At 42.4% G+C, this 18804-nt stretch overlaps 2 long non-coding RNA genes across 2 annotated transcripts; both read right to left on the bottom strand.

Annotated features, from left to right (window-relative positions):
- Positions 1 to 4776: 4776 nt before the first annotated feature.
- Positions 4777 to 5703, bottom strand: LOC117823889. The gene is made up of 3 exons (XR_004633508.1): positions 5618 to 5703; positions 5499 to 5527; positions 4777 to 5296 (listed from the first exon to the last, which is right to left on the bottom strand). It is a non-coding gene; the product is annotated as an uncharacterized LOC117823889 (long non-coding RNA).
- Positions 5704 to 11921: 6218 nt separating this feature from the next.
- On the bottom strand, positions 11922 to 15169 carry LOC117823888. Its single transcript, XR_004633507.1, has 4 exons — positions 15081 to 15169; positions 12851 to 12952; positions 12732 to 12760; positions 11922 to 12529 (listed from the first exon to the last, which is right to left on the bottom strand). It is a non-coding gene; the product is annotated as an uncharacterized LOC117823888 (long non-coding RNA).
- Between the last annotated feature and the right edge of the window lie 3635 nt (positions 15170 to 18804).

Raw genomic sequence — 18804 nt, 5'->3', positions numbered from 1 at the left:
CATTTCTATTGAACTTAATGTGGAAAATACTCAGTCAATAAAGTGTTAAAAGTTCACTCTGGGTTCCTCTTTGTTGGATTGAATTCACAGAAGTTCCCTTCGTATACCCCATCAGTGAATTAATGTAAAAAGTGCCCTCTGGATGCCCTTGCAGTTAATTATGTAATATAATCAATAATACATCAGACTATAACAATAATTTTGTGTTTTCCTTTTTCATTATTCGATTTCCAACACAACTGGTCACAAAGATATTCACAGCGATGCAGGATTAAGTGTTACTTCCTCAAATTGTTCTGAGCCAGGACCTCCAGACCCCCCTCTTGTTACCGCTGCATCAGTTCATTTAAATTCACTCTAAACTGAGAACCAGGATTTTCAGAGCAGGTGCCCCTCTTTGTTTCCACCCCTGCCCCTCAAACAGCCTGAGTACACCGCTAACTCATGGTGTTAGAGACAAACAACAGATTGACAAAGTAAGTTACAAAGCACCTTCAATGATGATGTGATATAAATATTCTCACCTGTGAACTGAAGCAGTGCTGTTAGAAATAAAGAGATCTGAATCCATTTGAACTCCATGATCCTGATCCTCCGTCTCTCTTCTTCTCCTCTCTCTTCTTCTCTCACTAATAACTGTCTGAGTTCATGAACGCGTCCTTATTCAGAGAGAGGCTGAATCTACTTCCTTCTTTTTGTATGAAGTCACTTCCTCTTTGTGACTTTGAGTCTGAGTGAAAAGTCACTTCTAAGAATTCATCAAAGTAATTCAGTCAGAAACGATGAAGACTCCTTTGTTTTAAATGTAGTTCATTCTGATCCACAGTGACTGACAGTGATCATAAAGTGATGATCATGAAGGATGCAGTGACAAGAAAAGTATATTAATAACCGTGCAGACGGTTGTGTTCACTGTGTTGACCACAGAGTGTTGCTGGGGTCTCTGAAAGTCTCACGAGATCTCATGAATGAGAGTTGTGTGTTGTTGAGGTTGTGATCATCATTAACATGTCCTCCTGGTTGACTCCTGACGTTCATGTTTTTAAATGTGAAGTTGAACATTCATCATGACTCCCAATCAATAAAACTACAGATTAAAAGTCATCTGTAGTTCAAACCGTCTGCAGCTTTAGTGTCAGAGGACAGAGGACAGAGGAAGCTGAAGGTGTGAAGATTGTTAGTTTAGATAAATGTGTAAAAAGTGCTGCTTCTTTTCTTTAGATGACGTTTGTGAGAAATCAGAGGATTTATAGAGAAGTGTGACAGAAAACAAACCCCTCACCCTCCAGATATAAACTTTGAATGTCTGTTGTGTGAGAGATTAAAGATAAGATGATATTTTGGTGGTCTGAGATCTGTTGACTCCTCCCTGTTGGTCTTTTTCTCAGAACTGAAGGGGAAGTCCTTTGTGAGAACGTGGGTGGCTGGGTACAACAGCATCAGCTCAGCTCTGTTCAAAACCACTTTGACCACTTCAAGGTGTTTGGTTATTCAGACTTGTTGCATCAAACACTTAGACAGAGTTTCAGCATCACAAAGATAATGAGGTCAGATGCATCAAATACTTGTGAAACTAGGCTGCATTGCTTGATTCTGAGATCTCTTTGGGTGCATTTCTCTGATTGATTTCCCTTTTATTCTCTATTTAAATGCTCCCACTTGGTATTATCATTCTGCATCTCAATCAATCACTCCATTGTTATGCAGATGACACACAGATATACCTGCTGCTGAGACCTGGTGACCACAGAAGCCTAGCTGCTGTTTTTAACTGTCTTATAGAAATGAAATTTTGGATGGCACAAATGGTCCCCAGAGTCAGAGAGATATTTGAAATCACTTTTTAAAACTCATTTTTACAGTCCCAGCAGAGAGCTGTCTGCCACCAGTTCCTGTTCCTAGATTGCTACCTCATAAGTCCTGATGCAGACTGTTCCTGCTCCTTGCTCAGAGACTCTGCAGACACCTGTTCCTTGCTGGAACACCCTTCTGTGAACAGTTCTTGTTCCTCATTTGGAGGTCCTGCTGTCTACAGCTTCAAACTCGGAGGCCCTGCCAACACCTGGTCCTCACTCTGAAGCCCTGCTAACACCAGTTCCTGTTCCTTGCTAGGAGGCCCTGCTGACACCATTACCTATAACCGGAGGCCCTGCGAAAACCAGTTTCTGTGCATGCGCCCGGAGGTTCTGCCGACATCAGTTCTTGTTACTTCCTTGAAGGCCCTGCCGTCACCAGTTCCCGCACCAGACATGGAGGCCCTGCTGTTGCCAGTTCCTCTCGGAGGCTCTGCAGACACCAGTTCTTGTGCCTCTGCCTAGAATGACAACCACAATACCTGCACAAAGAATGTCGACTCCAGTGAATGCTCATCGGTTGCCTCCCAGGCCAACACCTGTCCCGAATCCATGGTCCGCTCCCAAACTGACACCTGTCTAAGCTCAACGGTAGGCTCCCAGGCTGGCTCCAGCCCCTTGTTCCCCATCGCCTGGCCAACTCCTGCCAGTGGCTTCTCGGCAGAACTGTCTGTCAGTGGCGAACCCTGTCCCACTCGCCAAAATCCAGGACTGTTTTGTTTGCCAGGTCGGCCCCAAGAACTCACACCCTTTATTACCCACAACAAAAGAAAAAGCAGTCAACAAAACACAAGAGAACATGAAGAGCACTGGAAGACGCAGACAAGACTCAGATACAGTAAAGTCTATGAACTGACAACAGGAAAGGGGAAACAGATTAACTAAATACACACAGAGTAATCAACACCAAAGATAAAGGTGAAACTAATGAGTGTAATCAAACTGGAAGAAGGCACACAAAGGCAGGAAGTAAAACTAAACCAGAACCACAAGGAACAAGTTATACTCAATAATAAAAGGTTTGAGTTCTTGGGGACGACCTGGCAAACAAAACAGTAGGAACTGGTGTCAGCACAGCCTTCTAGCAAGGAACAGGAACTCGTGTCAGCAGGGCCTCCAAGTGAGGAACATGTGCTGGTGTAGGCAGAGCTTCAGAGCGAGGACCAGGTGATGGCAGGGCCTCCGAGTTTGGAACTGTTGACAGCAGGACCTCCAAGCGAGTAACAAGGATTGGTGACATGAGGGCGTTCGAGCAAGGAAAAAGTGTCTGCAGAGTCTCCGAGCAAGGAGCAGGAACAGTGTGCATCAGGACTTATGAGGTAGCAATCTGAAGTGGTGGTGGCAGGACCTCTGACCTAGAAACAGGAACTGGTGTCAGACGGCGCTCTGCTGGGATTGTAAAAATGAGTTTTGAGAAGTGATTTCAAAGATCTCTCTGACTCTGGGGACCATTTGGACCATCAAACATTTAATGTCCCTCAGACAGTTAAAAACAGCAGCTAGGCTTCTGTGGTCACCAGGTCTCAGCAGCAGGTATATCTGTATGTCATCTGCATAAAAATAGAGTGATTGATTGAGATGTAGAATGATAATGATAATGATAATACTGGGAGCATTTAGAAAGTGAATAAAAGTGGAAATAAACAGAGAAATGCACCAAAAGTGAGCTTAGAATCAAACAATGCATCCTAGTTTCAAAAGTGTCTGACTGACAAGAAAGTTTCAAGTGGTCAAAGTGGTTTTGAACAGAGCTGAGCTGATGCTGTTGTACCTACATTCTCAAAAAGGATTTCCCCTTCAGTTCTGAGAAAAAGACCAACAGGGAGGAGTCAACAGATCTCAGACCACCAAAATATCATCTTATCTTTAATCTCTCACACTACAGACACTCAAAGTTTATATCTGGAGGGTGAGGGGTTTGTTTTCTGTCACACTTCTCTATAAATCCTCTGATTTCTCACAAACGTCATCTAAAGAAAAGAAGCAGTACTTTTCACACATTTATCTAAACTAACAATCTTCACACCTTCAGCTTCCTCTGTCCTCTGTCCTCCTCTTCTTCCTCTCAGGAGGTGAAAAGCGACTCTGTCACTAAAGCTGCAGACGGTTTGAACTACAGACGTCTTTTAATCTGTAGTTTTATAGATTGGGAGTCATGATGAATGTTCAGCTTCACATTTAAAAACATGAACGTCAGGAGTCAACCAGGAGGACATGTTAATGATGATCACAACCTCAACAACACACAACTCTCATTCGTGAGATCTCGTGAGACTTTCAGAGACTACAGCAACACTCTGTGGTCAACACAGTGAACACAACTGTCTGCACGGTTATTAATATACTTCTCTTGTCACTGCATCCTTCATGATCATCACTTTATGATCACTGTCAGTCACTGTGGATCAGAATAAACTACATTTAAAACAAAGGAGTCTTCATCGTTTCTGACTGAAATACTTTGATGAATTCTTAGAAGTGACTTTTCACTCAGACTCAAAGTCACAATGAGGAAGTGACTTCATACGAAAAGAAGGAAGTAGATTCAGCCTCTCTCTGAATAAGGACGCGTTCATGAACTCAGACAGTTATTAGTGTGAGAAGAAGAGAGAGGGAGAAGAAGAGAGACGGAGGATCAGGATCATGGAGTTGAAATGGATTCAGATCTCTTTATTTCTAACAGCACTGCTTCAGTTCACAGGTGAGAATATTTATATCACATCATCATTGAAGGTGCTTTTTTAACTCTGTCAGGTGTTGTTGATTATAACTCTGTTAGTAATTGAAGGACTCATAAAACACTCTTTAGAATTAAGAGGTGAATATTTCTTTATTTGCAGATGACACTGTGATCAGATATGATGAAGAGAAGACAAACACTGACTCTCTGAAGACTGAGAAGCATTTCAACAAAGCATACAAATCCAATGAAATATATCAACAACAATGTCAACTTAAAGTTCATTCATTAGAGTCGCTAAGCACACAGTGATTAACATGAGATCATTTAAAGATATTTAAAGTGAAACAGACATTCAAAAATAAATCTGCAGGTCTTCTTTCTAAATAAATGTGATCTGAAGTTTTTTACTAAACGTGTCAGGAACTAAATATTCTCCCTCATGATGAAGTTAAAGATAAATCATGTTTAATTGTACTCTCACATTCAGATCAAATCAAGGCTCAAACCTCTGGCTGCTGAGTTCAATATCACCTTCTTTTAAATCAGTACATCACTGAAGTCCTCGCCTCAAAGCTCAAACTGAAATCAGGGTTTGTGTTTGTATGTGCAGTAAAAAGCTGTAACAGAGTTTAAGAGCAGTGGACTCATTGGTCTGGTAAATTGAAGGCGTGGAAGATGTTGATCAGTGGAGTCTGACTGAAGCAGAAGGCTCTCCAGCGTTCTCATAGTTCACTGTGTCGTCATCTCCATCATAACGCACCTGTCAAAAACAACAGCAGAGTTCAAACAGAAGAAACAAATGTTGACTTTGAAACCTGAGCAGTCTAATCTCATCTAGAGACTAACACTAACAGTTAGCATCAGCTGTTTCTAATCATCTCCACTGATCTGATGTCCCTCATCATTCAGATCCAGTTTTGATTCAAACACATGGTTCACATGAGCTTTGATTTCACACTCACAGTGATATCATCAGGAGGTCTCTGGTTCCCTGGAAAATAAAGCACAGAGAAACATTTCAGCTCCAAACAACAGGTTGGTGAAAATCAGTGTGAACTAATGTTGGTCTGAATGTTCTCACCTCGAGCTCTGAAGAGAAGAACAGTGAGCAGAGTGATGAGGACCAGTTCAGCCACACGCAGAGACAACATGATGATGTCAAGACCAGAACAACATTTACAATCTGTCAGGAACAGGAACAAGAAGATATTAAAGTTATCTGTTATTATGAGTTCTCCTCCTTAAAGGTGACATATCATGCAAAATGGACTTTTTAATGGTTCTCTACCTGAAATATGTGTCCCTGTCTACAAACCCCCCGAGAATGAAAAAAATCCATGCTGCCCCTGTTCTGATTTCTCCACCTTTCTGTAAATGTGTGTGAAACGAGCCGTTTCAGACTTCTGTGTTTTTGTTACGTAACAACAATATCCGGTCTGTAACAGGAAGTCAGAGCTCGGAGCTTGTTCAGCCCATAGACTGTATAAAATACAACTCAACCCCTCCTCCGTTTTTCATTCCCTGCACACGTGTGCTAACAAGGAGCTTAGGAGGGAGGGAGGCATGCTAGTTGTAGGCTGTCTTAATAAACACAGAGGTCGGTTTGACTCCCCACGTCTGCAGATTTGAAGATCTAGTGGATGATTTTTATTTATCATGGAAAAGTGCTCGCACTAGTTAGCATAGCTACATAGCTACATGTTGTAGCTGTGTACCAAGACACACGTCGACATGCTGATAAATAAAACAACAAGAAACACTAAATCTGTGACCAATGGTTCAGAAAGGTCCTGCTGCAGGCGCCTCTCCGTCAGGATCAGATTCTGGATCAGATTCAGAGGGTTGAAGTAACGTGATCTCTGAGCAGCCGTGTATATTCAGCCAACATGTAAACATTAGATCAACGTGCTGGAGAGCCGAGGCACATCCACTTCCTGATGTACAAATAAAGATTGATTGATTGATTGATTGATTGATTGATTGATTCCTTCTGCAATCCTCCATAACATCACCTGGGATGCAATGTCACTTAATTAACAATATAAACTGAAACTTACTGATGTCATCATCAGCACTAATCCTCATTATAAGGAGGACGTCCACAAGACCTCTCTGAAACGGTCTTTAGTACAAAGACATCAGCCCAAACAGCACTGCACGGAAAAATGTGTCAAGAACAAGAACAAGGCTTCAGCACTAAGGTGATCAGAGGAGCTGCTCGTCAACAGGCAAGCCAGGCAACTACGTGAGACCCCAGACCAGTAGGGGACCCCCCATAACAGCTGACAAACTTAAAGCCACAGCAGTGGCTCAAAATGTGCAAAGTTTGCAATGACAGTAGGAAACCTCCTTGAGGGGCCCCATGTGGCAGCACTCACTCTGATCATTGTTCCTGTGCAACAGTTCCTCAATGAAAATCAGACAATGGTTTAATATAATAGTAAATGACTGCATACTGCTAGACTGAGGAGACACTGAAATAATAAAACTCCTGCTAACATTACATTACAGCGTTTTTCCTTCAATGAGTAGCGTCCGTTTTCTTAGCTAGCAGAGCAGACCAGTGTGTCCAGATCTGTTGGACGTGACCAGGCTGAGAGTGCAGGACTCAGAGTTGGGACATCGGCTGTCCACTTTGCTAGCAGGCTGTCAGAGCTTGAATACAGTATTAACCCTTAATAAACAGTAAGGTTGGTCTTATAATGGTGATGAACTCTGGACGGAGGGGCTTCCTGGGAAGTTTTTCCCAGGGCCTTCACAGACTCCAGAATCTCCACTGAAGGTTATTCAGTTAAACCGCTCAGAGGTCTTGCTCTCTCCCTCCATGAACTCAAAACAAAGTCACAGACACATCCCGTGAGGAAGCTCAGAGAGTGTCACAGAAGCACGCATGAAAAGGTTTGATTTGTTTGACCGTCCTCCCGTTATGCAGAGAGTTGAAGAACTTAGAGTAACGCAAGTAACGTGATAATTGTTTGATTAGAAACGATGACGCATTCCATTACTGTGTTACAGACAAACCAGGAAACAACATCAGACAGAGATACAAGCTGTTGTCAGTGTGTGAAAGTCTTTCTGACTGCATGTGTTTGTGAACTGAGAGTTCAGGAACAACAGAAATAAAACACGTTGATAAAAAGAGTTGAGTCTGTACCTTTTCCATCTGAAGGTTTGTTTTCAGACGCTGGTGTGTTCTCTGCTGTCAGTCCGTCTTCAGTTGGTCTTGGAGCTGTTGTTGGTTTTACCCTTTTTTCATTTGTTGCTGGTGTTGTTATAGGTGGTGGTGGTGGTGGTAGTGGTGTTGTTGTTGTTGTTGTTGTTGTTGTTGGTGGTGGTGGTTGTGGTTTCCTGTTGTCTTTGTCCTCACCTGAATGAACAAACACAACTCACCAAACTTTAAATCCATCAAATCAACAACATTTTGAGGTAACTGTTCATGTCAGTTAAAGCTGGGGTTGGCAGTCTCGGAAAACTAGCATGAATTTGAATGTAGCTTTTCCTCAGGACTCCCTCCCCTCCTCCCTCGGAGCTCCTCCAAAACGACGCCCCCCCGCTCACATGCACGAGCGCCGCTGACTTGTGACCATATGATGGTGACTGATTCAAAACCGGTCCTCACCAAAACATTCTCATAGTGAAAGTTAAAAACTCAAACAAACATGGCTGCTGTTAGCACTCACAACTGTCATGCTAGCATTATCCAGTTGTACTGGTGACATGATATCAGGAGAAAAGTTATAACACATATATAACACTGTAACAACTCTACTGTTTGTTAAACGTGTTCAGTGTAGATGCTCTTAATTCCTACAGTGTTGACGGTCAGTGAAGGCATCAGGAGAGGTGTAGAGTGTGTGAGGTGGAGAGAGGAGAGACAAGAGGAGAAGTTCTTCATTCATTCAAACATTGATTGTTGTTTTGTTGGTTGACGTGGTAACGGCCGACAGTGACCGGTTATTAAAGATCAACGTGTTCACGAATCAGCTCGTCATCACTACAGCGTCCGGACAGACGCTACAGTACATCTACATTTTCTGTAGGACTCACTAAATGTCATTAATTATTCTGCTTGTTGGTGAGAGCTTTTTAGACTCTGATCCGGACTACAGTCCTGAGCAAAACCCCTCATCAGGTCAGAGGGGACAGGCCCGAGGACGAGCGAGAGGGGCAGTGAGTAGAGTCAGGGGAAGTAGAGGCAGGAGACGGGGAATCGGAGGAGTGCACGCCGGGAAATGTACGCGCAGGAGGAGGGCAGAACGGCTGGGCGGGATTTGATTGGTTTAAAATTTGGGGAGCCAAAAAAGGCTGATTGGTTGGTGTTTTCCCAGGTTTACTCCGGCTGTAGATAGCAGCTTTTCTTCACTCTTTTTTAAGAACACATCATGTATTGATTACCATCAGGACATAAAGATCATTTTAACCAGTGTGACAAAAAGTGTAGCTAAATCTGATTACCAACCCCAGCTTTAAAGTGACTTTAAACAGATCAAGATATTCTCACCTGGTTTCTCACCTGAGGGCTGAAGTCTGAAGGGAAACAGTCGCTCTTTGTTACCTGCAGTCACTTCACACTGCAGGGAGTCATGTCTTGATTTGTACATGCGGTGGTCAGACTGAAAGGTCACATCAGTGTAGCAGATATTTGTATCCATATCTTCACCCTCAAACAGCCACTTCACTTTACATGTTAGATGTCTATATGTCCTCACAGAGCAGCGTAATGTCACCTGATCACCGTCCTTTGTTTCAGTCACTGGTGAAGATGGAGATATTGTCAGAGAGACAAAAAGAGTGAAATGAAGTTGAGCACTGTGATCATAATTATTGTAATGTTTCAGTATACTGTTTGAACGAGACAGTTTGAGCTGAGAACATGACGATAGAAATACTCACTGCTCAGAAGAGACAGAAAAACAACAACGTCAAGTTTCTGTATTCCTTCTGCTGTGTACTGTCGACAGTCATATTGACCAACATCCTCCTCTGTGACCTTCTTTATCACCAGAGAACAGTCCTCTGTAACGCTCAGTCTGCCTGATTCAGCTCCAGTGTTTTTACTGGTCTGCCCACGTCTGACCAGCTGTACAGCCGGTGTGCTTCTTGATCCGCTGAAAGTCCAAGTGGTTCTGTCGTAGTTACGTTGACCTTTTATCTCATCTTCACATGGCAAAATGGCGTCATCTCCAACTCTGACAGTGTGGTGCAGAGTTTTCCTTTCTGCTGCAGCTGAGAGGATGATAAAACAATAACCATAAACTTCAAATGAAAACTCGTCACCCATGTTCACAGTTACTTTGGCAATCATTATTTTCATTTGTTTGGTATTGTTAGTTTAAAGCAAAGGAAGGTGATGACATAAAGTTAATTTTTCACTTTACATTTTTTAATGGACATTATATAAATATTCTCACCTGTGAACTGAAGCAGTGCTGTTAGAAACAAAGAGATCTGAATCCATTTGACCTCCATGATCCTGATCCTCCGTCTCTCTTCTTCTCCTCTCTCTTCTTCTCTCACTAATAACTGTCTGAGTTCATGAACGCGTCCTTATTTAGAGAGAGGCTGAATCTACTTCCTTCTTTTCGTACACTGCCACTTCCTCATTGTGACTTTGAAGTCTGAGTAAAATCTTTACCTCCAACAATTTCTCAAATTTGCAAAAACTGTCAACAACTATGTACAGTCCTTTTTAAAGTACAGTTTTAAATGTAGTTAATTCTGATCCACAGTTATCATAATGTGATGATCAGGGCGATGAGAAGCAGAGATCAGTAAAGATGTCAGAGGTCTCAGCAGACTGATGAAGGTCAAACTGTGATCAGCATGTAGGGAGGATAATAAGCCTTTTAAATCATTCTTCAAGTGTTTCTTTGACACTCAAGGTTCAAAGTGAAGCTTTAGAGACAGAAGATAAAATATCTCTGGATGACGCTGAGAGAAAGAGCGCAGAAGAGATGATACTTCAGCGGTCTGAGATCTGTTGGTTCCTCCCCGTTGGTCTTTTCTCAGAACTGGAGGGGCAGTCCTTTCTGAGAATGTGGGTACAACAGCATCAGTTTAGCTCTGTTCAAAACCACTTTGACCACTTGAAAGTTTTTGGTCAGTCAGACCTGTTGCATTAAACATTTAGACAGAGTTTCAGCATCACACAGATAATGAGGTCACATGCATCAAACACTTATGAAATCAGGATGCATTGTTCTGAGCTCACTTTGGGTGCATTTCTCTGTTTATTTCCACTTTTATTCACTTTCTAAATGCTCCCACTTGGTATTATCATTCTGCATGTCAATCTATCACTCCATTGTTATGCAGATGACACACAGATATACCTGCTGCTGAGACCTGGTGACCACAGAAGCCTAGCTGCTGTTTTAAACTGTCTCATAGAAATGAAATGTTTGATGGTCCAAATGGTCCCCAGAGTCAGAGAGATCTTTGAAATCACTTCTTAAAACTCATGTTTACAGTACCAGCAGAGCGCCGTCTGCCACCACTTCCTGTTCCTAGGTCAGAGGTCCTGAAGTGGCCACCACCACTTCAGATTTCTACCTCATAAGTCCTGATGCAGACTGTTCCTGCTCTTTACTCAGAGATTCTGCAGACACTTGTTCCTTGCTCGAATGCCCTCATGCCACCAGTTCTTGTTCCTTGCTTAGAGGTCCTGCTGTCAACAGTTCCAAACTCGGAGGCCCTGCCAACACCTGTTCCTCACTCTGAAGCCCTGCTAACACCAGCTCCTGTTCCTCACTCGGAGGCCCTGCTCACACCATTTCCTGTGCCCGGAGGCCCTGCCAAAACCAGTTTCTGTACCTACGCCTGGAGGTTGTGCCGACATAAGTTCTTGTTACCCGCGCGAAGGCCCTGCCGTCACCAGCTCCTGCTCCAGACATGGAGGCCCTGCGGTTGCCAGTTCCACTTGGAGGCTCTGCAGACACTTGTTCTTGTGCCTCTGCCTAGAATGACAATCTCAATGCCTGCACAAGGATTGGCGACCCCAGTGCCTGCGCCCAGAGTGGTGACTCCAGTGACTTCTCATCGGTCAGCTTCCATGCTGACACCTGTCTAAACTCCACGGTAGGCTCCCAGGCCGACTCCAGCCCCAGGTTCCCCATCGCCTGGCCGACTCCTGGCACTGGCCTCTCTGCAGAACTGATTTGTCTTCCAGGTTGGAACCCTGTCCCCCTTGCCAAAAGCCAGGACTGTTTTGTTTGCCAGGTCGGCCCTAAGAACTCCCACATTTTATTATTTTGTGTAACTTGTACCTTGTAAATATCTATTTAAGGTGTTTTATAAATAAAGTTATTATATTAAAGCTCATTCTTGTTCTCACTGTGATTATAACTCTGTTAGTAAATGAAGGAATCATAAAACACTCTGTAGAATTAAGAGGTGAACATTTCTTTATTTGCAGATGACACTGTGATCAGATATGATGAAGAGAAGACAAACACTGACTCTCTGAAGATTGAGAAGCATTTCAGTAAAACACACTCTTTCCCCTCTGACACTAGTTAAACTCAGCAACAATGCAAAATAAAATCTGACTTAAAGAGTAACTATAAACAGTGATTAAATGAAGTTATTCTGAACTCATCATGAATGAAAATACTCTACAAATGATTGTGTCCAAAGAAAAGAGTTATCAGTTGTTTCCTGAGCTGGAAGCAGAAACTTCAGATTTTCCTGACAAAGTTAAAAACAAATATCATTATATCATTTATATAAAAACTAAACTTTAACATTCAGCTAAAACAAAAGCAGTTGATTTGTTCAATTTACATTAATCAAGTCTTTACTAAACACCTTAAACTGAAATCAGGGTTTGTGTTTGTATGTGCAGTAAAAAGCTGTAACAAAGTTTAAGAGCAGTGGACTCATTGGTCTGGTAAATTGAAGGCGTGGAAGATGTTGATCAGTGGAGTCTGACTGAAGCAGAAGGCTCTCCAGCGTTCTCATAGTTCACTGTGTCGTCATCTCCATCATAACGCACCTGTCAAAAACAACAGCAGAGTTCAAACAGAAGAAACAAATGTTGACTTTGAAACCTGAGCAGTCTAATCTCATCTAGAGACTAACACTAACAGTTAGCATCAGCTGTTTCTAATCATCTCCACTGATCTGATGTCCCTCATCATTCAGATCCAGTTTTGATTCAAACACATGGTTCACATGAGCTTTGATTTCACACTCACAGTGATATCATCAGGAGGTCTCTGGTTCCCTGGAAAATAAAGCACAGAGAAACATTTCAGCTCCAAACAACAGGTTGGTGAAAATCAGTGTGAACTAATGTTGGTCTGAATGTTCTCACCTCGAGCTCTGAAGAGAAGAACAGTGAGCAGAGTGATGAGGACCAGTTCAGCCACACGCAGAGACAACATGATGAAGTCCAGACCAGAACAACATCTACAATCTGTCAGGAACAGGAACAAGAAGATATTAAAGTTATCTGTTATTATGAGTTCTCCTCCTTAGAGCTTTGTTTCTTCTGTCACTGGCAGTGTTGAGGAGTTTTTCGACCGGAGGAACTTTACTCCTGAACTACGTAAGTTTCAACCAGTGGACCCAGGGTCTAAATTTAGTTAAGGGGTAGATAATCCCCCCCCTTAAAAAAGCCCCTGCAAAGGGGGTAGTGTTTTCCAAAGGTCCCGGGACTTTCAGGGGGCGGGGCCTGCAGTGCTGAACGTGTCTGATTGGTAGATTAACCTCAGTGTTTTTATTCCACCCTCCGTCCACAATAACATCACACACATCTGTGATTCTCTTGATTTCTCTTTCTTTCATTAGTTTGTATTTGTTCTATCTTTTTTGTATGTGTGTGTACTTTTCAAAAGAAGAAGCTGTGATTCTCTTGATTTAGCAGCTTGTAACAGTAGTCTTCTCTCAGCCCACCGTGAATGCGTCTCTCCTCCTGGTGTTACGGTTTTAAAAGCGACCCTGTAAACTGGAGACCTTCAGCTGAAAGTGTCAGTGTTTGTGTTGATTCATTCTTTGCTTTTTTACACGTTTTTAACCGCAGGCACAACATTTTCACTTTTTTTCATGTTTTTCTGCTTTTCGAGCACAATTTCAAGTTTGAGGAAAATTTATTTTTTCGACAGGGTCAACTTTTTTGTCAATTTTTTTTTGTCAATTTAAAAAAAAAAAAATAATTGTCAAAAAAATGTTATCAAAATTTTTTTTGTCAAAACATTTGTCAACATTTTTTTTTTTTTAATTATTTTTTCTCAATTTTTTTTCTCAAAATTTTTTGTTCATTTTTTTCCAAAAACCATTCACAGTCACTGTCTTTTCCATCTGTGATTCACTTGATTTCTCTTTCTTTCATTAGTTTTTATTTGTTCTATCTTTTTTGTATGTGTGTGTACTTTTCAAAAGAAGAAGCTGTGATTCTCTTGATTTAGCAGCTTGTAACAGTAGTCTTCTCTCAGCCCACCGTGAATGCGTCTCTCCTCCCGGTGTTCCGGTTTTAAAAGTGACCCTGTAAACTGGAGACCTTCAGCTGAACGTGTCAGTGTTTGTGGAGTTTACACAGCTGTTGAAACACAGAGGGAGTTCCTGGGAATGCAAACTAGTTTAGTTTTTATTAAGATTTCAAAATATCCTCATCAGATATTTAATGATGGTCTAAAGACGTTTATGAGGGATGCATCCGGCTGAGAGTCTCCAGTTAACAGGGTCGCTGTTTAAACCGAAACACCGGCCGATCTCTGCCACGGCTTTTTGAGTTAAAAAGGATTTTAAAGCCGTGTTGAAACGTCTTTGCTACTCGCGCTTATCTCCTCTCACGTGTTGATTCAGTGAATCCATCTGTGATGAAATATAGCACCATCTAAAACAGCGCCAGCTGAGTCTCTTCATGCTAACAGGCTAACTGTTGTGTTGCTCATAATGATACCTGCCTGTCCGTCTGCTTCTATGGTGTCATCTGTGATGAATGGCATTCCTCTTTGTGTTACTGCCCTCTACTGGTCTGGTGGTGTAGTGCATTTACTTTTTTTTCCTCCATACGTCACTGGCCTGATTTACACAATCTACCCGGGACTTCAGCCCGCGGTCGAAACGCAGACAACAGTGGAGGCACAGGAACCTTTTAGGTTTAGAAAGTAGTTCTGGGGGCTGTCAAGTTTTTCCCAGAGCCCTCACAGACTCCAGAATCTCCACTGAAGGTTATTCAGTTAAACCGCTCAGAGGTCTTGCTCTCTCCCTCCATGAACTCAAGACAAAGTCACAGACACATCCCGTGAGGAAGCTCAGAGAGTGTCACAGAAGCACGCATGAAAAGGTTTGATTTGTTTGACCGTCCTCCCGTTATGCAGAGAGTTGAAGAACTTAGAGTAACGCAAGTAACGTGATAATTGTTTGATTAGAAACGATGACGCATTCCATTACTGCGTTACAGACAAACCAGGAAACAACATCAGACAGAGATACAAGCTGTTGTCAGTGTGTGAAAGTCTTTCTGACTGCATGTGTTTGTGAACTGAGAGTTCAGGAACAACAGAAATAAAACACGTTGATAAAAAGAGTTGAGTCTGTACCTTTTCCATCTGAAGGTGTGTTTTCAGACGCTGGTGTGGTCTCTGCTGTCAGTCCGTCTTCAGTTGGTCTTGGAGCTGTTGTTGTTCGTGGTGGTTTCCTGTTGTCGTTGTCCTCATCTGATTGAACAAACACAACTCACCAAACTTTAAATCCATCAAATCAACAACATTCTGAGGTAACTGTTCATGTCAGTTAAAGTGACTTTAAACAGATCAAGATATTCTCACCTGGTTTCTCACCTGAGAGCTGAAGGCTGAAGGGAAACAGCCGCACTTTGTCACCTGCAATCACTTTACACTGCAGTGAGTCAGGTTCTGATTTGTACATGAGGTGATCAGACTGAAAGGTCACATTAGTGGAGCAGACACGCTGTGATGTCCTCACACTTTGATGAGGATCATCCACATCTCTACCCTCAAACACCCACTTCACTCTGAGTGGACACTGTCCAGATGTCCTCACAAAGCAGCGTAATGTCACCTGATCACCTTGATTCTTTGTTTCAGTCACTGGTGAAGATGGAGATATTGTCAGAGAGACAAAAAGAGTCAAATGAAGTTGAGCACTGTGATCATAATTATTGTAATGTTTCAGTATACTGTTTGAACGAGACAGTTTGAGCTGAAAACATGACGATAGAAATACTCACTGGTCAGAAGAGACAGATCAACAACAGCATCAGATCCTTGTTTTCCTCCTGGTATGAACTGTTGACAGCTATAACGACCAACATCCTCCTCTGTGACCTTCTTTATAGCCAGAGAACAGTCCTCTGTAACGCTCAGTCTGACTGATTTAACTCCAATGTTTTCTCTGATATTCCCTTGTGTAATCAGCTCTACTGCTGATGAGTATCCTACACCTGTGAAGGTCCAGGTAGTGTAAATACACTCAGGTTGATTCTTTATCAGATTCTCACAAGACAAAGTGACGTCCTCTCCAACTCTAACAGTTTTAACTTCATCTGCTGCTGCTGAGAAAATGAGAAACAAATGATGAAAATTTAAGTGAAATGTAAAAATTCTGTTATGTTCACAGTCAGTGTGATATGAATTCTTCATCCTGGATATCATAAACTCATTGCAGTGGTGTACTCAGGGGGGGGATGGGCACTTACGTCCCAAAGAAACCACGCTAAAGTCCCTCTTTTGGATTAGATAAAATATTACAAATTGTCTCCTCTGGAGCCTTTCCTTGCAAAACACATCAAAAAGTGCCCTCAGGATTCATTTCTATTGAACTTAATGTGGAAAATACTCAGTCAATAAAGTGTTAAAAGTTCACTCTGGGTTCCTCTTTGTTGGACTGAATTCACAGAAGTTCCCTTCATATGCCCCATCAGTGAATTAATGTAAAAAGTGCCCTCTGGATGCCCTTGCAGTTAATTTAGTAATATAATCAACAATATATCAGACTATAACAATAATTTTGTGTTTTACTTTTTCATTATTCAATTTCCAACACAACTGGTCACAAAGATATTCACAGCGATGCAGGATTAAGTGTTACTTCCTCAAATTGTTCTGAGCCAGGACCTCCAGACCCCCCTCTTGTTACCACTGCATCAGTTCATTTAAATTCACTCTAAACTGAGGACTAGGATTTTAAGAGCAGGTGCCCCTCTTTGTTTCCACCCCTGCCCCTCAAACAGCCTGAGTACACCGCTAACTCATGGTGTTAGAGACAAACAACAGAATGACAAAGTAAGTTACAAAGCACCTTCAATGATGATGTGATATAAATATTCTCACCTGTGAACTGAAGCAGTGCTGTTAGAAATAAAGAGATCTGAATCCATTTGAACTCCATGATCCTGATCCTCCGTCTCTCTTCTTCTCCCTCTCTCTTCTTCTCTCACTAATAACTGTCTGAGTTCATGAGCGCGTCCTTATTTAGAGAGATGCTGAATCTACTTCCTTCTTTTTGTATGAAGTCACTTCCTCTTTGTGACTTTGAGTCTGAGTGAAAAGTCACTTCTAAGAATTCATCAAAGTAGTTCAGTCAGAAACGATGAAGACTCCTTTGTTTTAAATGTAGTTTATTCTGATCCACAGTGACTGACAGTGATCATAAAGTGATGATCATGAAGGATGCAGTGACAAGAAAAGTATATTAATAACCGTGCAGACGGTTGTGTTCACTGTGTTGACCACAGAGTGTTGCTGTAGTCTCTGAAAGTCTCACGAGATCTCACGAATGAGAGTTGTGTGTTGTTGAGGTTGTGATCATCATTAACATGTCCTCCTGGTTGACTCCTGACGTTCATGTTTTTAAATGTGAAGGTGAACATTCATCATGACTCCCAATCTATAAAACTACAGATTAAAAGTCGTTTGTAGTTCAAACCATCTGCAGCTTTAGTGTCAGACGTGTTTTTCACCTCCTGAGAGGAAGAAGAAGAGGACAGAGGAAGTTGAAGGTGTGAAGATTGTTAGTTTAGATAAATGTGTAAAAAGTGCTGCTTCTTTTCTTTAGACGAAGTTTGTGAGAAAACAGGATTTATAGAGAAGTGTGACAGAAAACAAACCCCTCACCCTCCAGATATAAACTTTGAATGTCTGCAGTGTGAGAGATTAAAGATAAGATGATATTTTGGTGGTCTGAGATCTGTTGGATCCTCTGTTGATCTTTTCTCAGGACTAAAGGGGAAGTACTTCGTGAGAATGTGGGTACAACAGCATCAGCTCAGCTCTGTTGAAATTCATTTTGACCACTTGAAGGTTTTTGGTCAGTCAGACTTGTTGCAACCTTTTAAAAATAACACCACCTTAGCGCGGTGGAGGGGGTTGTGTGTCCCAGTGAACCCAGCAGCTATGTTGTCGGGGCCTCAGCCCCTGGTAGGGTCTCCCCTGGCACATTGGTCCCAGGGGAGCATCCAGACTAAGAGAGATTCACTTGGCGAGCATCTGGTTGCCGGGCTTCCTTCCATAGGGCCCAGTCGGGCCCAGCATGAAAACACAATGTGGAGCTACCACCCAGTGGGCCCCACACTCACAGGGGTGGCATGGGGGTTGGGTGCATAGGAGTCTGGGTGGCATTTGGGGTATTAGACATGGGCATGCTAATCCCCAGCAGCATAGACTGGTTGTTGGGAGGTGGAATGTCACCTTGCTGGGGGAGAAGGAGCTGGAGTTAGGGTGGGAGGTGGAGCAATATCAGCTTGCCTCCATGCATTGCTCCGGCTCTGTAACCAGAGAGGGACTGGACTCTCATATTTAGTAGTTGCTCAGGGGGAAAGGGTGCTGGACCCCTCACCCCCCAGATATAAACTTTGCATGTCTGTAGTGTGAAAGATTAAAGATAAGATGATACTTTTGTGGTCTGAGATCTGTTTGTTCCTCCCCGTTAGTCTTTTTCTCAGAACTAAAGGGGAAGTATTTCGTGAGAATGTGGGTACAACAGCATCAGCTCAGCTCTGTTGAAAACCACTTTGACCACTTGAAGGTTTCTCGTCAGTCAGACTTGCTGCAACCCTCTGATAAAAACAACACCTTAGTGCGGTGGAGGAGTTTGTGTGTTAAGCAAGCGATCATAGTAGATCACCTGCAACACACCCACTTATAGAATGTGCAATATTATAGTTTGCACACTAGCGCTCGTTATTTGGGATCTTAGTAGATCAGGCCCTGAGTGTGAAGGAGGGAAAAAGACTGTTCACTGTGATTATAACTCTGTTAGTAATTGAAGGAATCATAAAACACTCTGTAGAATTAAGAGGTGAAC

This window comes from Notolabrus celidotus, chromosome 13 (genome assembly GCF_009762535.1).
Source record: "Notolabrus celidotus isolate fNotCel1 chromosome 13, fNotCel1.pri, whole genome shotgun sequence".
Classification (NCBI taxonomy): Eukaryota; Metazoa; Chordata; class Actinopteri; order Labriformes; family Labridae; genus Notolabrus; species Notolabrus celidotus.
Note: the sequence above shows the minus strand (reverse complement) of the source record. Positions and strands in the feature narration are given on the sequence as shown.